The sequence below is a fragment of the Phyllobates terribilis genome, unplaced genomic scaffold (assembly GCF_046119375.1).
Source record: "Phyllobates terribilis strain yellow unplaced genomic scaffold, ASM4611937v1 Scaffold_402__1_contigs__length_1722832, whole genome shotgun sequence".
In the NCBI taxonomy this organism is placed as follows: domain Eukaryota; kingdom Metazoa; phylum Chordata; class Amphibia; order Anura; family Dendrobatidae; genus Phyllobates; species Phyllobates terribilis.
In genome coordinates, this window is record NW_027363162.1 from 1,325,127 (window position 1) to 1,337,128 (window position 12,002).

A 12,002-nucleotide genomic window follows, 5' to 3' on the forward strand; every position below is an offset into this window, starting at 1 on the left:
GACGAAAAAACGGAAATGAAAAATCGTAAAAATCGCATGGGGGTGAAAGGGTTAAGAGCATGAACAAATCTGAGAAGGGCCAAATTTTGAAGGATAAATGACTGGGCCAAAAAATCTTGGAGTGTTTTCCTGACCCACCTGTATATTAGAATAATTATAATTGAAAATTGTTTAAATAAACTTCATAATTTCTTTAACATTTTTTTAAAAATAATATTTTCACATTCATTAATAAATTCTGTTTTATTAATTATTGACTTTGATTTTTATATTTTAGTCAAATAGTCTTGGTGTGCAAAACAATTGATGTATCATGTCTACGTGCAAGAAAAGCCACACATCTATGTTTGTAGAGGATTATGTAATTCTATACATTTATGTTGTTGGCAACAGATTAATAATTATTACAGTCCTTTATTTCTTGTAAATAACCAGAGTCATTACATTCTTGAGTGACTCTTACAGGAATTGGTGAGGTGCATACCTGAAGTTGAGCCAAATTTAGAAGACTGTATCAGATCCGTCACTGTTATGCTAGGGTTACATGTCCTTATAAATTGAATGAGTGCTATCCATTGTTTTAATTAACAGCACTCGCCCCCAAGTTATTCTATGGGGCAGTCAATATGTCTGATTTTTTCCTCATGTCTATGACAATTCATGTCTATGGATCTGTGGAAAACATCGGACTGCGCTCGGATGACATCTGAGTATGGTTCGATTTTCACGGATAGACTGAATGGAGAAAATGGAGATATGTTTTAATTTTTCTCCTCATCTGTCAGGGGACCACCTGGGAGATCATGCAGATCCCACCTCTGTCACCCATTGTTAGAGGAACATCTAGGAGATCCCACAGATCCCACCACTGCCACTCTTTGTCAAGAATAAGAGTAGAGAGATAATGCAGATCCCACCACTGCCACCAGTTTGTCAGGAGAAATGCAATCAGCTGACCCAATTGTCAGGACAATTGCGCAATTGACCGACAAGGGATGGACACAGCCAAAGCTATTTCCTCTAATAGGCCTGTTATTGGGTAACTCAAAGTGAGCTTATAGTACGGTGCTGGTCCCCATTATTGGCACCCCTTCATTTTTTTCATAGATCTTCAACTCAAACCAAGATTTCCTTCACTGGGTAGGACATTTCGCTCTCAAAATCGCTTGATAATTCTCTGATTTCATGATTCATGTGATACAGCCAAGGCCTCCAGTACCAGATGCAGCAAAGCAACCTCACAGCATTATAGATCCTCCACTAGGCTTAACTGTTGGTAAAGTGTTCTTTTCCTTATAAGCTTCATTGCGCTGTTTATAAACAAACTGTTGCTTTGCATTGCCAAAAAGCTCTATTTTTGTTTAATCTGTCCACAGAACATTTTCCCACAAGGTTTGTGGTTTGTCAAGGACCTCTTTGGCAAAGATCAGTCATTCCTTTTTATGTCTTTTTTTCAGCAATGGTTTCTTCCTTGACCTTCGCCCATAAAGCTCTGCTTAGTTCAGCGTGCGGCATATGGTACTTGTTGAAACCATAACCCCAGACTCTTCCAGGTTGGTCTTCAGGTATTTGGATGGTTGACATGGTGTTTTTTCCACCATTTTCACTAACATTTGAAGACATCTCTTGTCAATTTTCCTCTTTCCCCCACGTCCAGGGAGGTTCTTGATGGTTCCATGTTTGGCAAACTTCTTAATAACATTGTGCACTGTTGAAACTGAGATACCAAGGTCTTTGGAAGTAGTCTTATACTCTTTGCAAGTTTTGTGTTTGCTAATAATAGCAGTTTTGATTTCCTCAAACTGCTCCTTTGTCTTCACCATTGTGACAAACCATTAGGGCCTACCATGTGGCTTTTTAAAACACTGAAGTCAATTGGCTAATTCATGTCACATGGGCACCGACAATCACAGGAGAATGTCTTTTGTAATTTACCACAGGCGTGTCAAAATGTGTTTCCACTACTAAATTAATGTAAAGGGTGCCAATACCAGTGACACAGTAAGCTTTAGGTTTTTCAATTTTTCCCTCCATTATGTTTGGTTTTAAATTATTGTTTAGAATTTGCACTTTTATATTTAACACGAGGGCTCTATACAAAAAAACTATTTCAGTTGATTCTTTTTTTTCAGGAAATATTCCACATTATGTACTTAAACTTCATGGGTCCCAATAACGATGAGCAGGACTGTATATGCACATCCAATTTCACCGCATGGAATATATATCACGGTACGGTCACTGCCAAACTCCACAATAACAAAAGAACCAACTAGCTGCCAACACCAATTGTTTATACAGACCGATTGAACACCCGTTACAGATAGCGCATTGCTTCAGGGGTGCGGTTTATAGAGCAAGAGGAATGAAGCTATTAAATTTTATACATTTAATCCGAAACATAGGCAGTGTTTATAAAAAGTATATCAAGATGTTACAAAATGGGAACAAAACAATATAGTATATACAATTACACAAAATAAAAAGGATAACAAGAAGAAATGTTCTAAACCTGATGTCGCAGGATTGGCGCTAACTTTTATGAAGGGGAGCTCTTCATTTTGGGAAATGGACAGAACTACAGCGCACTGTATCTCACAGGATTGTCAATAATTATAGTTCATAGAATCATAGAATGGTAGAGTTGGAAGGGACCTCCTGGGTCATCTGGTCCAACCCCCTGCTCAAAGCAGGATTCACTAGATCATCTCAGACAGATGTCTGTCCAGCCTCTGTTTGAAGACGTCCATTGAAGGGGAACTCACCACCTCTCGTGGCAGCCTGTTCCACTCATTAATCACCCTAACTGTCTAGTTTAGCAATTGCTGCTATTAACACAGTCACGTCTACATACCTCCACTCTGGTGACTTATAACTGGGCTAGTCATGGGATGTGTGGCTAAGTCTTATGAAAATAATGGGATTCCCAAATTTCACAATATCTTTGCCCCTAGATGTTAATGTCATATTTCCTATCACAATTTTATCTTTCTATAGATATGAAACATGTCATGGATATTCATCAAAATAAGCTAAGAAAGAAGAGCCTCACCATGCACAAATGTAGGATGTCTTTCCCATAATGAGCGTGTGTCAGTCCATGACCGCTGACAAGTGTTAAATGTCCAAGAAAAAAGCAAAAATAGACTTCAAGGTATATTATCACATTAAAACAGAAACCACCATGGTAGTGAGTAAAAACACGCTGACACTTAGTCATAGAGTATTGCTGGGTATTATGGGATATCCTATTTAAAGGTTGACCAATAATTGAACAGAGCAGGATGTTTAAAAAAGGTAGGAAATCATTAGAAATGCAAACAACATACAAAATACATTACAATGACAAAATAAATATACCTCAAATAAAGAAAAAATAAATAAATAAACATGCTCATCATTTCTATAATTCATGCATTTTGGTATCCAATCTAATAATCCAAAAGGATTATCTGAGAAAGAGCTTTTTTTTGCCAATCCCTTTCCTAACTGGTGGACCTTTTCAATGCCAATAAAGAGAAAAATCATACTGTGTGCATGTAAAAAATGTTTAACTGCTCCAGAATATGTTCTGTTTTCATTATTAATGTTTTGCATATGTTCTGAAGTCCTTTTCTTTAATTTATGGCTAGTACATCCTATGTATTTCCTATTACAAATATTGCATGAATTACAGTAGACAAGATATTGCGTGTTACAATTAATACATTAATTAATGATCCATATGTTATCAGTTTTTTTGTGTTTTTTTGTGTATTTGCACATGTTGCATTTGTTACCGACACATTTAAAAAAAACTTTAACTGATTTCAATGTATAATTGTTTCTGGTATATGCTTGGTGACATTTTATTGTCATATTGTTATATTTAAGTCAGAGTCACATTCTGTTATTTTTTTGGTCTCAAAACATGATTTCTAGGGACATTTTTGATTTTGTTAAAAGATCTGTCAATACTTCTTTTTTTATATCTTCTGTTTTGTAATCTCTTTTTGATAATTTAACTTTCTTTAATACAGTTTTTTTCATCAAAGCAAATTCTTTTGGCCCAGATGAATTCACCGTAAGTAATTGAATAATGGTATGAGCAGGGTGACAACTTTCAGCATATAATGTGGTGTTGCCGCTGACACACCTGCGGCCAATAGAGCAATCAGTTTTTCCCATTTTGGCATTGCCTTTTAGTGTTACATTCAAAAAATTAATTTTTATATCAGGACGTGAACAAGTGCATTTTAAGTTAATCTTATTGTTATTCAAATAATAAAAAAAAAAAAAAAAAAAGGGGGCACAGCCGTTAAATCACCTGACCATATGAGCAAGATGTCGTCAACATGAAGACGGTACCACATCACATATTTGAAAAGAGGATTAGAATTTGAAAAGAAAAAAAAATGTACCCACCAAGATGCATAGAAAATAGCCAACGATAAGGAGAACCGTGAGGCCATCGGTGCTCCCCTAATCTGCATGCAAAAAATATATCAAAATTGAGCATAAAAAATTATGCTTAACCACTTTGCGCCAGAGCCTGTTTTTGCCTTCGTGACGGGGCCAATTTTTTCAATTCTGACTACTGTCACTTTATGAAGTAATTACTCTGGGACGCTTCAGCGGATTCCCCTGATTCTGAGGTTGTTTTTTCGTGACATATTGTACTTCATGATAGTGGTAAAATTTATTCGATATCACTTGCGTTTATTTGTGAAAAAATCGGAAATTTGGGGGAAAATTTAGAAAATTTAGCAATTTTCAAACTTTGAATTTTCATGGCCTTAAATCAGAGAGATATGTCACACAAAATAGTTAATAAATAACATTTCCCACATGTCTACTTTACATCAGCACAATTTTGGAACCAACATTTTTTTTTGTTAGGAAGCTATAAGGGTTAAAAGTTGACCAGCGATTTCTCATTTTTCCAACAAAATTTACAAAAACATTTGAAGTCACTTTGAGGGGCCTTTATGACAGAAAATACCCAAAAGTGACACCATTCTAAAAACTGCACACCTCAAGGTGCTCAAAACCACATTCAAGAAGTTTATTAACCCTTCAGGTGTTTCACTGGAATTTTTGGAATGTGGAAGAAAACAATGAACATTTACATTTTTTTCACAAAAATGTTACTTTAGACCCAATTTTTTATTTTCAAAAGGTTAACAGGAAAAAATGGACTACACAATTTGTAGTGCAATTTCTCATGAGCGTGCTGATACCCCATATGTGAGGGAAAACCACTGTTTGGGTGCACTGCAGGGTTTGGAAGGGAAGGAGCGCCATTAGACTTTTTGAATGTTTGAATGTAAAACATAGCGGACACCATGTTGCATTTGGGGAGCCCCTGATGTGTCTAAACAGTGGAACCCCCCCACAAGTGACACCATTTTGGGAACTATACCCCTTAAGGAACTTACTAGATGTGTGGTGAGCACCTTGCACCCCCAGGTGCTTCACAGAAGTTTATAATATTGAGCCGTAAAAATAAAATTTTCACATTTTTCCCACAAAAAATGTTTTTAATCCCCTAATTTTGCATTATCATAAGGTTAACAGGAGAAATTGCACCATGAAATTTGCTGTGAAATTTCTCCTGAGTATGCTGATACCCCATATGTGGGGGAAAACCACTATTTGGGTACACTGCAGGGTTCGGAAGGGAAGGAGCTCCATTTGACTTTTTGAATGTAAAATTTGTTTGAATAATTAGCGGACGCCATGTCGCATTTGGGGAGCCCCTAATGTGCCTAAACAGTGGTGGAAACCCCCAACAAGTGACACCATTTTGGAAACTAGACCCCTTAGGGAACTTATCTAGATGTGTGGTGAGCACCTTGCACCCCCAGGTGCTTCACAGAAGTTTATAATATTGAGCCGTAAAAATAAAATTTTCACATTTTTCCCACAAAAAATGTTTTTCATCCCCTAATTTTGCATTATCATAAGGATAACAGGAGAAATTGCACCATGAAGTTTGTTGTGCAATTTCTCCTGAGTACGCTGATACCCCATATGTGGGGGAAAACCACTGCTTTGGTGTACGGCAGGGTTCAGAAGAGAAAGGAGCGCAATGTTGGCTGGGATAGGTTGCAGACACCATGTCACATTTGAAGAGTCGCTGACATGCCGAAACAGCAGAAGTGACCCCATTTTGTAAACTACACCTCTCAAGGAATTCATCTAGGGAAGTAGTGAGTATTTTTTAATTTGTAAATTTATACCATTGGGCAGTGAAGAAAACATAATTATATTTTTACCACAAAAAAAAGTTTTACCCTCAGATTTTACATTTTCACACAGGGCAATGGGTAAAAATGGTGCCGATATGTGTCACATAATTTCTTCTAAAAGTGTCAATACCCCATATGTGGCTGTATTGTACCGCTTAGCCATACGGCAAGATCTGGGAAGGACGGAGCGCTATTTGACAATTGGAGAACAAATTATTGTAGAATAGGCATTTGGATTTGGGAGCACAAAATTTTCTGAATTTCTTTTGGGGGGCAAGGGCCATTTCCCTTTTCCAGAACCTTTCTGCTACCAGTAACTTGGAAGTCCCTTATATTTTTAACAGATAACGGACCTGAGTGGGGACTAGCTTTTTTTGAGGACGGAGTTGAAGCTTTTATTGGGAACATTTTACGTAACATTTATCCGGCGCTCTAGGTTGAGCACTTACATCGGGGTTTCCATCTAAATTTGCAAGTGATGTAATTCAGATGAAACCACTGCGGGATCCATTCACTGTAATGAGGCAGCAGAGTTACTCTGGACTCCATCTGGCCTCTGTTTAGCGGTGTCCTTTTTTTCAGAAGTGCACAAAACTGTGGCCAACTGCACTTTTATGCACGCCTAAAACAAATGATACCGTGGGATCACAGGCCAGATGGCATCCACAGTGGCCTATATCAGCCTCACTACAGGGAATCTTCCGTCATGGGTTCCATCTGAATCACGTATTTCAGAGATTTACACGGAAACTCTGGTGTAAGTGCTCAGCGCAGAGCACAGGATAAATGTGAGCAGCGCCTTACTGTGATCTTTAGGAGACATAATAAACAAATTAGTAGCAGGTGAAGAATTGGTTATATTTATTTTTTACGCCGTTCCTTGTGTGGTATAAGTGATGAGATTACTTTATTCTTTGGGTTGGTGCGATTACAGAGATACCAGATTTATATCGGGTTTTTATGACTGACAGCTGTCACACACTAAAAGATGCTTTTTTTTGCAAAATCTAGTTTTTGCATCACCATATTTTGAGAGCTATAATTTTTCCATATTTCATCCGACAGAGCCATGTGATGGCTTGTTTTTTGTGGGATGAGTTGAAATTTTTATTGGTACCATTTTGGGGTACGTGACATTTTTTGATCGCTTTCTATTCTGTTTTTTGGGAGGTAAAATTAACAAAAACCAACAATTCAGGAATTGTTTTTTGAGGGTTTTTTTGTATGCCGTTCTGCATGTGGTAAAAGTGATAAGGCAGCATTATTCTTCGGGTCAGTATGTTTACAGCGATACTACACTTACTGTATATTTCTTTATGTTTTGGCGCTTTTACACAATAAAACAATTTTATAGAAAAAATATTCTTTTTGCATCACTTTATTCTGAGAGCTATAACTTTTTTATTTTTCGGCTGATGGAGCTGTATGGCGGCTTTGTTTTGCGGAACAAGATGATGTTTTCAGCGGTACCATTTTATTTCCATTTTGCTTTTTGATCGCATTTTTTTCCATTTTTTGTTTGGCAATATGATGAAAAAGCATAGTTTTTTTGCTCTGTTTTTTATTTATTTTTATTACGGTGTGCACAGAAGGAGTTAATTAGTGTGACAGTTTTATAGATCGGGTTGTTTCGGATGCGGCGATACCAAATATGTGTACTTTTTTTGTTTTTGCATAAATATATGGATTATTGGTTTAATATTTTATTTATTTATTTTTATTTATTTTGTGATTTTTTTAACAGTTTGAAAACATTTTTTAGGCCTTTTTTTTACATTTTTAGTCCTGTATGGGACATTCATTTTTATTTTTCTAATCACTGTTCTCATGCAATGCAATAGACATGTATTGCATTGCATGAGAACTTTGCTGACAGTTTCACAGTCAGTGTCTCCTGCTAGACTTCAACTGCAGGCTCAGTCTATCAGGACACCATATATGGCAGATCTGGAGGCGGTCATGTGACCTCCGGCTGCCATGACAACGGCAGGTCCTGTCAGACATCAGGGGGCCATCAGAGAGGTAAGTGGATGACCCCCTCTCCTCTCACTATCTTCTAAATGCCGCGATCACTATAGATCGTGGCATATAGAAGATAGAAAAAGGTTAACATCATTGGGACATAATCCAATCAGGTCCCGATGATGTCCCCTGTCAGAGCTGTCGCTCTGCACCGCACCCACAGCGCTTGCAGGACCTTGGGGGTCCTGAGGGCTGCAGGACCACCGACCGATCATAAACGTCGGCGCTGCACAGAGCCCAGGCAGCGCCGACGTTTATGTGCAGTGGGCGGTCTGGAAGCAGTTAAGGAGATAATCAATGGCCTTCAGGATCACTTCTTTTAGTTCATGATCAAAGGAACTATATTTGTTGAGATGGTATGTGACGGCTTCCAAATCCAAAGAGTGAGGGATGCAGGAATAAAGATTGACAATATTGCATGTGATGAAGGTGTAGTGATCAGACCATGCGATACCGTCAAAAATTCTGAGCACTGAAGAGCTATCTTTAAGGAAACCTGGCGTTCTCATCACCAAAGGCCGTAAACAACCGTCAACCCAGGTACTCAAACCTTCGTTTGAGGCTAAGTGCCCATGAAGCAGAAATGCTGCAGATTTTTTCTGCATCTCCCTGGCAGGAAAAACACATGCGGATTTTCCATGCATTTTTCCTTCCAGGCAGAAGCGTCAAGCGCTTTTCCAAACGATTTCAGCATCACTTGGAAAAGTGCTTTACAACTTGGTCACACTATATAAATCCATGCAACCGGCCTGGATTTATATAGTATGACCAAGTTAATAGTTAAAAAAAATAAAAATGGTAAAAAATAAAACCAAAAACATTATACTCACCTTCCAATGGCCTGCGGTCTTCTCTCCAGTGAGTCCGGCTTCTTGTACGGCTCGCGGTGGTGTAAAAGGAACTTCCATTATGTCATTTAATCATGTGACAGGACACACGACCGCCAACGTCAGCGGTCGCGTGACTTGTCGCATGACTAAATGACGTCATGGAAGGTCCTTTTACACCATCACGAGCCACCGGGGAGGCCGCACCATAGAGGAGACCGGGGGACATCGGAAGGTGAGCATAATGTATATTTTTTATTTTTTTTTTAACAGGTACTATGGTACCCGAGTGTGGAGGAGAGTAGAGATGAGCGGTGTTCGACTAGAACTGTTCGCCAATTTCAAATGAGAGCTGTTTTGGGCGGTGTTCGAGTCGTTCGATGAACGCGAACGTTTTGCAAAAAATTCGGCTGTTCGAGGTTATGTTCGATAACTGTTCGTGCACCAAAAGTGTAACTGGATTTTTTCACATCATGCAGGGATTGTCTACCACTCACTGTAATGCCAGAGCCATGGTGGTTGTGGCATTACAGTGGTTGCCCAAATCGATGGGAACAGTGCTCACAGTGAAACATGAAAAGCCGTCAATTCAGCAGTGGCATATGTAGCGCCCCAAGGGTTCTGCCGCTAAAGAGGTATTGCATCTTAGCCAGATGTGCGATATCTCACTTCCAGGTAAGGATGGAGTGTGGATCAGGACCCTGAAAACTGCATGCATTACACCACATTTCCGGGGGGCAGGGCGACCGATATGTTCCAAGTAGAGCACGACAGTCCCTGTCCCTGGCTGGAGTGGGGGGGAACACCAAGGAAGGGGTAACCCTGTAGTGCATAGGAGGGAGAGGGCAGTTCCTGGGTGCACCTACAGTGAGGTAGAAAAGGTGGGCACCATCTTAAATCAGGGAGAAGTGTTCAGTAAGCAGTGAGAGGAGGAGACAGGCAGCAGAGGCTCAGGCTGAGCTCTGCTCCGCAGGCAGGCCAGAGAGAAAGGCTGGAGCCTGGAGAAAGGAGAAGGAGGAAAGAGGAGTGGAGGAGGCTCCAGGAACAAGGAACGAAGGGACCCCAGGGGTGTAGACCGGCGAGTCTCCATCGCACGCCCGGATCTACCTGCTTAGAGGGGTCAGGCCAAAAGGGGGAGACCGGTCCCCGAAACTAGTGGACGCGGGGAACTACCCTCAGCTAGAAACCGGAGGCTGTGACATTTTATGTGGCGCAGCCCCTCGCTACACCTGCTAGGAAGGCACCACATAGGGTCAGGGAAACGGCACCAACGCTTACCAGAGAAGGCCCGAGGCAGCCGGACAGAAGCGAGGTCACTGGCGGGGTATGACAGGCCAGAGAAAGGACACACAAAGGGGGTCCTGTGAAACGCTCCAAAGTTTTCTGGGAGTAGGCCGAGCCCCTCACCTGGTTAACACAGTGCGACATGGGACGTTATGACCAGCTGTAGTAACGTGGATAAACAACTGTGAGTAAATGCCCTGGACTGCATTACAGGACTCTGTGTCGTTACTGCTGCTCCCGTGCCCCATCACCCCCAACATCCACACTTGCTGCCCTGAGGCTATACTCCTCCCGTGGGGAGTTATACTATCCTCTGCTGCACCCACAACACCAGCCTCAGAGGTCTGCCCTGCAGCGGCGGTTCACTCTGACCGCAATCCACGGGTGGCGTAGTCGGACATTTAATTTCATAAAAACCACATAAATAGACTGCCATTTGGTTTGACCGCCCTGGGCACGGACCGGGTCACCGCCACGGAGACTACGACCCCCAGCATCCACAAAAGATCCGGTTCCGGGTATCCCCACGCACACACGACCCAGGGGGCGCGTCAACTTTGGCGTAGTTGGCAGGATTTTGTGCCCGCAACCACCGGGTACTGCATGCCTGAATAAAGACTGTTTTATTTTAATGAATGTGGCACCCGCCCCAGCAGAACGGACGCCATTATGTGCGCGCCAAAAGACAACAAGAAGCCACCTCCCATCGTGGGCCAGGTCCCAGAATGGCGCCAAAGAAGGAGCCCACCCCCAACAACCTTGAGTGCGGCTGTAGAGATGTCCATCAACGTGGGGGGCTGCCCCTGAGAATGATTGTCAGCAGGTAGCCCCGGGACCACCCTCAACAGGGGCGGAATGAGAAGAAAACCGGGGGGCAGGGTGTGGTTTGGATCAGTCTCGGCAGACCACAACCGGAGATGGCGAGCAGCACTGAAATCAGCACCCTGACGGGTGGCCTGCTGCAGGCCATGGCGGCCCCGTATAGCCTCAAGGAGCTGATGGCTCAGCTCCCTGGAGAAGACCCGGAGTTCCTTCGAACTGCGCTGGAGGATCTGGACCGGAGGATGGTTCAGGCGCAGCCCGGCGGGTCGTGGCCCAGCAGCGAGTGACGCCGCCAGCACCAGCCAGTGAGCCAGCCCTTGAAGACGAGGAGCGGAGGCTGGAATCCGAGAGCAGCGCAGCCCTGGGAGCAGGTAAGGGGGACACCCCTGCCACCAGCTCTGATGCTACAGACCTGCCTCTGGACCCCATCATGGAGTCAGATGTCCTGGGAGTCGCTGCGCCTTCCCCGCTCCCGCCGCCGGCACATGGGCCCCAAGCCGCGAGCACAGCCGCCGGATCACGCCCCAGGCCGTGCCCCCTGACCCCGGGTGTGGTCAGAAGCGGCCCGCTCCAGGCCTGGTCACAAGGCCTGTACTCCCCAGGCACCTTCATGCAGCGTGCGCCCCCGGTCCCAACACTGCCACCACTAGGGACCGACTGTTGTGATCTGCTACAAGCACTAAGGAAATACAGGAGATCTGTCCCTACAATAGAACTAAGCTGAATCCCTACGATGTAACGGGGAACCTGATCCTGCGATCAGACCCGCTAAAGTCCTCGGCTAGTCTGAACGAAGACCTATAGATGTGAGGGAAGG